This window comes from Taudactylus pleione, unplaced genomic scaffold, assembly GCF_031769625.1.
Source record: "Taudactylus pleione unplaced genomic scaffold, aTauple2 ptg000066l, whole genome shotgun sequence".
In the NCBI taxonomy this organism is placed as follows: domain Eukaryota; kingdom Metazoa; phylum Chordata; class Amphibia; order Anura; family Myobatrachidae; genus Taudactylus; species Taudactylus pleione.
Window position 1 is genome coordinate 25293646 of NW_028284468.1, and position 8780 is coordinate 25302425.

Here is an 8780-nt window from a genome sequence, read left to right on the forward strand (position 1 = left end):
GGGGCCTTAGAATTCTATCCATCATACTTTGAAAGGTAGCCAGTGCCCTATGTAACCCAAAGGGCAACACCTTGTATTGGAACAACCCTTTTGATGCAGAAAAAGCTGTCTTTTGTTTGGCATTCTCAGTTAACAGCACTTGCCAATACCCTTTGGTTAAGTCTAGAGTGGTTAAATACCTGGCTGTTCCTAGTGTTTCAATTAGTGACAGAAATTCAGTAGGTTTTGTGAAATTTCAGATCATGTCTAAAAAGCATTAATAGGATATGTGAAACGGTAAGGTTTTTTGTCTATGGAATTTCATTGTTTTTTTTTTTTCTTGTTTATTAACCATCAGGGTTTTGATGAGCAAACCAGACCACCTGCAGGGCAGAAGGACAACAAATAGGTACACTAACAAGGGTGGAGGATCAGACAGCACACAGGAAGTGTTTTAAGGGTGCAGAGGGAGAGACAGCTGCAGGGACAGGCTGAAGGTGTGTGGGGCAGTCTCAGCAGTGGCAGCAATGAGCATGCACAGAAGCATCAGTGGGCGACAAAATGACTCACTGGTGCTTGGCATGCACCTTAGAAAATCAAATCAATAAGACACAGATGCATGGACATATCAGTGAGATCCACCCATGTATTGTTTTAAAAAATTAATGTGCAATATCTAAAAAAAATATGTGCCTCCACAGCACAACCAGCAGCAGGCTTTGGAGCCCCAGTGCTGGTTGTGCTAAACACAGGGGACAAAAGACGTAAGGGTTCCCTGTATTAAGCACAGCCAGCACCAGGCTAATCAGAGTCAGTCTTGGTTGCCAAAAATCTTGGTTGCCAAAATACAGGGCATGAGCGACGTAGAGGTCCACTAGAAAAAAAAAGTTTCCCATAGAGAAATCCTGAGGGGGCATGTTGTTTAAGGGGCTACACCTCAAAAGCTATTGGAAGCACAGTGCTGAAATTTGACATGTTCTGGTAGAACTGTAGCTCAGTGCTGCCTGCCAATTTTCAGGGCAAAATCATAAAATATGAGGATTTGGGTGTAATTTAAATTTCCAACTGTTAGTATTTTCTGACACTTGATTAGGACCACTTTTCTGCTGTTCTCTATGGGGGAATTTTGGGAAACTATAACTCAGGGTAGGGGCCAAATTGACACTTTGGGTTTGATTTTAGGTGGCTATTGTTCCAGAGTAGATAATTTTGGGGTTTAGTAATTGAGAAAGTTATAGTTTCTAAACTATTACCTCACAAATCCACCATTATAGAGATAGGAAGTTTCAACTTGATGTGCAGCCTAAGTAGCAGCCTCCATCAGGAGTAATCATTGTGGCTTCACTTGGGTGCACTAAGATGGCAGGTCAGTGTGGGTGGTAGAGGCTGTGGGCTTGGGGGAAGGAAGCAGCTATAAACTGAGGCCGGACCTTGAGGATAGCAGTTGTTAGCTGTGGCTGGGACCCATGGGTGTTAGTGGCGGCAGCAGAGGTGCAGGCGGAAGGACCCGCTGGAGGTAGCATCAGACTAATGCAAGCTCGGATTTGAACGATCTGTGATACCTGTATTTAAATAAACACAGAAGCAGGGACAGGTCAGAGAGAGCTGTCTGTGCTTTTGTTTAATTAAAAAACCATGTGTAAAAAAAAATGGTGTGGCCCCCTACCCAAAAACAACAACGAGCACCGGGCTTTGGAAAGCCAGTACTGGTTGTACTAAATACAGGGTACAAATGATGTAGGGTTCCTCTGTATGAAGTGCAACCAGCACCAGGCTTTTTAGAACCAGTCCCTGGTTGCCAATACATGGGGGACAAATGATGTAGGGGTCCCCTGTATTCAGCAATTCAGCTCAACCAGCACTGGGCTCTGAGCCGGCCCTGGTTCCAGAAATACAGGGGAAAAATGCATAGGGTCCCCCTGTATTTACCAGAACCAGCACTGGACTCTTTCTAGCAGGGGGGTGATGCCACAGCAAGGGGAGCCCTTTCAACGGGCCCCCCAGCCGAAGCATCACCCCTGACCACTTGTCAGCCCAGGATGGGGATCCCTGGGGAACTGGGGACCCCACCAATAAAAGTGTCCCCCTCTCCAGTGCACCCCAGGCCCAGTCTGATAGCCTGGGGCATCCACCCCCTGGGTGGTGGATGCTGGGTTGATTGTGTTGTGTGGTACATATGGAAACCTAAATATTGTCTTTTGCAGTAGTATTAAAGGTGCCAGCAGGCGGGCATAATAGCCTACTGATACCTATAGTATCCCTGCAAAAGAAATATTAAAATAAAACAAACAGACACCATATTTTTAAAAATTTTATTTCGCCATACCTTCACCTGGGGGCGGTAGACTTTAAGCTTTTTCACATAGCTGCAACTTCCCCAGGACTTCTATGGCATCTTCTCCTGGAGGGTGGCAGCCTTTAAGCTCTTTTCCATGACCACCCGCCAATCAGGGCATCCACGGCATCTTCCTAATACAGCTGGTCTTCTCTCCAGCTCAATGGCCCACGACTGACTGCACAGCACCTCATGCTGGCTGTATATAAGCCAACCAAGGGGATGGGGTGATGACATCACAAGCCATGATTGGCTCGCGGTGGCCACCTTTGAATTTCAAATATGGCACTGAGGTGCCATTTTTGAAAAGGGCACGCTTGGTTCTCACCATTGAAGTCAATGGTGAGAACAGTTCATTGGCTGAGATGCAGAAGGCTCACCTCTCTCATTCAGTCAATGATATGCACCTGGATTTCTGAACTGAAATCCCGGGCGGAGCAGTCATTCGGGTAGTAGTGTCCTTAGAGGACACTATTAATGTCCATAGGTTCATGTAATTGCATTTTTTTTTGCCAAGACCCTGGATTGCCTACTTTGGAACAAAAAGGACAGATCCACACATAGGACTAGGTGAGTATGGAATTTTTATTACAGGTACTCCATTGTCTACTAGAGAAGAGGACAGATTGGCTTCAGGGATACTAGATGAGTATGTGGGATAGTGTGTGCATGTGTGAGTACATGTGTGTGTGCATGTATGTTTTAATAAAATTGTAGTTTTCTATGGTGAGTGTGTTCTATGGTTTTTTAATATTGCTTTTGCTGTGAAACTACAGGTACATGCAGACCCATAATGCCCCGCATGTTTATACTTGTGGTTCTCCAAGTATCAGCATGTGGAGGAGGCTTGATGGGAACTGTAGTTCCATAGCAAAAGACAATATTTTAACTCTTTGCTTGCACCACACTTTACACAATCAACCTGGCACCCGCTTCCGAGGGGTGCCGGGGAAAGCGTCGGCTACTATTGAGGGGTCCCCAGCTCCCCAGGGATCCTTGGCCTAGGCTGACTAGTGGTCAGGGGTGATGCTTCATCTGGGGGGGCGCAGTGAAAGGGCTCCCCTGGCTATGGCATCACCCCCCCAGACGTAATGACACTGATGCATTGTTTGCCTCTCTAAGGCCATTTTGGTTTATTTACCCTTATAGCAATGCTTATACTATGAATACAGCTAAATTCTGTATTTGTTCACTAAACCTACAAAATATAATCCTAATTTTCTTCCATGACTTCTAGCATTTATAAGGTTATACAATATGTAATTTAGTACAGATTTATTCTACATTTGTGTGCTGCAGAAAAAGTATATTTTGTAAAGATGTGTGTGCATGTTTGTTACTTTTGTACTTTGTTTTTTTTACACAGGTTTGTAATTGCTAGAAAATGTTACAGAATATGCCTTGGGTTCCCAGTTCCCACCCATCTCACTACAGTTTTCCTACAACAGGTGCTAAAGATTTATGCTGTTAATTATATGACAGTAGTACAACATGATTAAATTATAATTAATAAATATACAATTATTATTTAAAAATATATAAGGCAGTTAGTAGCTTATTGACTGGTGGTTATCTTTTTCCACTTTATTTCTCTCAGTGAATAGACCCCATAATTTCAACACCAAAATGTTAACTGTTATGATATCGGCATTCTTGAAAAGTTGACATGCAACATGTCAACATTGGCAGAATGTCAACAAGATCACAATGTCGACATGTGAAATGTTGACATGTTTAACCACTTGCCTGGCATGGTCATATCAGATACGACCATACCAGACTGGGCTTTACCTGACATGGTCGTATTTGATACAACCAGTCAGAAATGGCCACTGGGTGGCTGCGGGAAGCTAATCTTCCTTCAGCCACCTACATCAGAGGGACCTGCTGGTCCTTCTGCACCCATGGCTGCCCCTCCAGTGTGTCATGATCATTGCTGTCCACAGTGATTGGGCATCTGGCGGCACCCCCCTCCCTGTGCAGCTACAGGCTCCAGTGTATCCTGATCACTGTGGCCAGCAGTGATCGGGCAGCCTGCTTGACCTTCCCCCTGGCAGCTGGCACCAATTTGTCACTGCCGGCATGGCTAGGTCCCCTTCTCCCAGTGCTGCAGTGTCCTCCACCAGCCCACCCTCTTCTCCCGGCACTGCAGTGATTTCCCGTGCTGGCACACCCTCCACCCCATTCTCCCGGCACTTCAGGGCCCCAGGGCTGGCCTACTCTCTTCTCCAGTGCTGCTGTTCCCAAGCCAACCTACCCTCCACCTCCTACTTCTGGCATGGCAGTGGCTGCTGCTGTGTACTTACCACCTCCACTCGTCTTGTCGGCAGCTGGTGGTTGTCCACCTTCTCCTGGTCCGGTGGCAGTGGCAGCTCTGTGTCCATCTCCTCCGACTGCTGCTGTTTTCCCACCTCCTCCACCCAGCTCATTGGCAGCTGCTGGGTGTCCATCTCCTCCAGCCCGGTGGCTGCTGATGATGTGTGCCCATCTCCTCCTTCTCCTTCCAGCCCGGTGTCGGTAGCTGCTGCTTTGTGAACAGCAACCTCCCCCTTCTCCTCTTAGTGCAGATGTCAGTGAGTGGCTGAGTGCTCCATGTGTCCCCCATGGAACAGTAGTAGTGTATGTATATATACTGTATATCCATGATTAAGGTGCAAGGAACAGCACCTAAATGGCTGTCAGACTGAGAGTGACATCAGTAAAATGGGGATGACATTATGGATTTATTGGAACTTCTTTGATCGTTTTTGACCACCCTGAAATTCATGCTGAGTACTATCATGATGGAAACACATTACTGTTATACCTCGTTACTCTATGTGTCTATGCTGCTACTTTTTTCTATGTCTTTATAAAAAAATTTTTTTGCATTTAACTGGATGTGCTGGCTCTCTTTTTAGATTATATATATATATATATATATATATATATATATATATATATATATATATATATATATATACAGGGCTGGCATTACCATTATGCAGTATTTGACAGCTGCCTATAAATGCCAGCCACTAGAGGGTGCTGCTGAACCAGACTACTAAAAAACATAAAGGATGTCTCTGATCGAGGCATCCTACATCTACAATTATCATGCTGCTGGAAACTGCAGGTGTAGTCACTGATCTCACCTGCTCTCTGTCTCAGTCCAGCTAGTCACATAACCTGAAACTTTAAGCCTGTGCTGTGACTCTAAAGACAGAAAGCACTCCTGTCCCCTGCTAATTCCTACCCTCCACTTCCTGTTTCCTCACTCCCAGCCAGGCACAGAATAGCTCCGCCCCCTAGAAGCAACAGAAACTAAGACGAGGAGCTGGCCTGTGCTGGGATGAGAGCTGCAGTACAGATTCATACTGGAGAGTGACACACTAGCAGTAGGTGCAAAGTACCTGTGTCAGAAATGTAACTGACACCTGTAATTTACTTTTATTTGATATGTTTTGCAAACACATCTGTGCCACCCCCTCCCTGCTGCTGGACTCTCTCTCTATCTCTCTCTCTCTCTCTCTCTATCTCTCTCTCTCTATATATATATATATAACTATATATATCATTATTTATCTATCTATCATATCTCCCTCATATCTTTCTCTCTTTCTTATATCTATTTATTTGTTTGCTTTTGTATCGACTTTGCAATTTGGCTGCAATTTTTTTCACAGATGCAGTCTGTACTATTAGGGAGCTGGAGTAGACATGTATGTGAGGGGCTGGGCAGAGGTTTTTGGTGGCCATCAGGGGTGGCATAGTGAACCTTTGCCTAGGGCACCTTAAAACCTTGCACCGGCCCTCTCTCTCTCTCTATATATATATATACAGTCAGGTGCAATATTGGGACATTGACAGAATTTTCATATGTTGGCCTCTACTCACCACCACAATGGCTTTAAATGAAACAAACAAGATGTGCTTTAACTGCAGACTTTCAGATTTAATTTGAGGGTAATTACATCCAAATCGGGTGAACGGTGTAGGAATTTACAATGGTTTCTATATGTGCCTCCCACTTTTTAAGTGGCTAAAAGTAATGGGACTATCAACTCAAAAGCTATTTCATGGACAGGTGTGGGCTATTCCCTCGTTATTTCATTATCAATTAAGCAGGTAAAAGGTCTGGAGTTGATTCTAGGTGTGACATTTGCATTTGGAATCAGTTGTTGTCGACTCTCAATATGAGATCCAAAGAGCTGTCACTATCAGTGAAGCAAGCCATCATTAGGCTCAAAAATCAAATGTGGCCAAATCAACTGTTTGGAACATTCTTTTTTTTTTTTTAATAAAGTTTTTTGAGTTTTATTGAGTGAATTACAATAAGATAGGAAAGGTAACCTACACCTCGTAAGGTGAGAGTTAAGATAGAGAAATTGTATTTCAAATAGCATACATCAGTAGTGTAAGTATCACTTCAGCTATAATTCTTTATCAGAAATTATATCAACAATAGAGTTTACAAAGAACTTACTCTTTCCCCTCCGATAATCCCAAAGTGTTGTGGAAAAATATCAGAAAGAAAAGAGGACATCCACCTCAATTAACTTAACAATTATCCAATAAGAAGTAATAGATTAATAATAATAAATGACTGAAATAATGAGACAAGACAGGACAGGGGGAAGGGGAGAACACAAAGGGTGAAGACAAACATTTGGGGGAGAAGAAGGTATTGTAGTGAAGAGTGATTGTCTAACTCGTCTTTTAGAATAGGATCTAGTTTAGCATATATATATATATATATATATATATATATATATATATCCATACTTGCATGTACATAAATACCTATACCAACATAAACACAAACATGTCTATACATTGATTGCAATAACAGGTATCGAAGAGCCAAATAATATAGGAGGACCTAGGAGATAAGGTGAGAATGTTATTTATTTATGTCATAGATGAAATACGCCTAAGAAGGTACCAGTCAGTATTTTCAAAGATCTTCATAATGTGAGTCTGAGAAGTTTTTTCTAGAGTGTTAATAAAAGGCTCCCATTTTTGATAAAATGTATCTACTCCTGCATTAATGTCAGGAATGGTAGAACGACGATCATAATATAATATTTCTAGCATTTTAATTTTAACTTCGGAAAGGGATGGCGAAGATCTCTTGATCCAATGAGTGAGAATTACCTTCTTTGCTATAGTTAGAAGAGTCACTATTAATCGAAATGTAGGTGTTCTCTCCAAACCCAAATTCCAACATTTAAAATTAGCACAAAGACAAGCTAATGGATTGGGGGTTAGATGAATAGAAAGCATATTATTTAAGTATTGCATTACTTTGCACCAGAATTTTTTTATTTTTCTACACCCCCATATGCAATGAAAGAATGTGGCATTGGATAGCTGACATTTCGGGCATATTCCCTGTTCTGAGTCTGTCATATGCCTCCTCTGTGCAGGGGAAATATATGCCCTATGAATTGTGCGTATATGTACCTCCTGAAGGTAGGCAGATTGTAAATATTTGAGAGTAGAGTCGAAATGATTAATAATATCTGGTATTTGAACTATTGAGGGAATATCTGATTTCCATTTATCAAATAGGGAAGTCCAAGAGACCGTGGTATTATCACTTATCAAGTGATTATATAGCATATTGATCTTATAAGTAATTGTAGATGTCTGTTTTATAAGAGTATGAAGCGTGTTGGAGTTTGTTCCCTCTGATGGGGTATTGCGTATAGTAGATATATAATGGCCTAGTCTGAAGATACATAAAGAAGTGTTGCTTTGGTAACTGGTATAATTGCTGTAACTTGTCAAAAGTTAGGAGTAGTCCTCCCGGGTCAAATACTTTTGAAGCAATTGTCAAACCTTTTTCTTTCCATCGACGATAATTGCAATTTGTTACAGATGGAGGGAAAGCTGGATTTCCCCATAGGGGTACAAAAGGAGTGTAGTAGGGGTTACTTTGAAGTTTTCGATTAACTGAAGTCCATGTATAATATGTGTCTCTAAAAATAACATTAGTTAGGATAGCTAGAGGTATATCAGCTGGTTTAGTGTGAAGTAAGGCACTGGGAGAAAAAGGAGCAAACAAAGCCAAATCTAAAAGACGATCAGTGTAAGAATTTGTTTCCACTAACCAGTCGATGACATAACGAAAAAAGATGGCTAATGAGTAAGAAAGCAGGTCAGGAAATCCTGATCCACCATTTTTCCTGGATGTTTTCATTTTGCTAATCGCAATGCGTGGTCTTTTGCCTTGCCATATAAAGCGGGAGAAACACGTAGAAATATATTTGATGTCTTTGTTAGTAAGACTAATGGGAAGCATTTGCATAGAGTAAAAAATTTTTGGAAATATTATGCTTTTTATTACTGCTAGATGTCCTAATAGTGATAAGGGAAGAGATTTCCAATTATCTAGCATACTCGCTATCTTGGTAATAATTGGTGTAAAATTGGATAGAGTAGAGCTAAATCAGCAGTAATATGAATTCCTAAATATTGGATT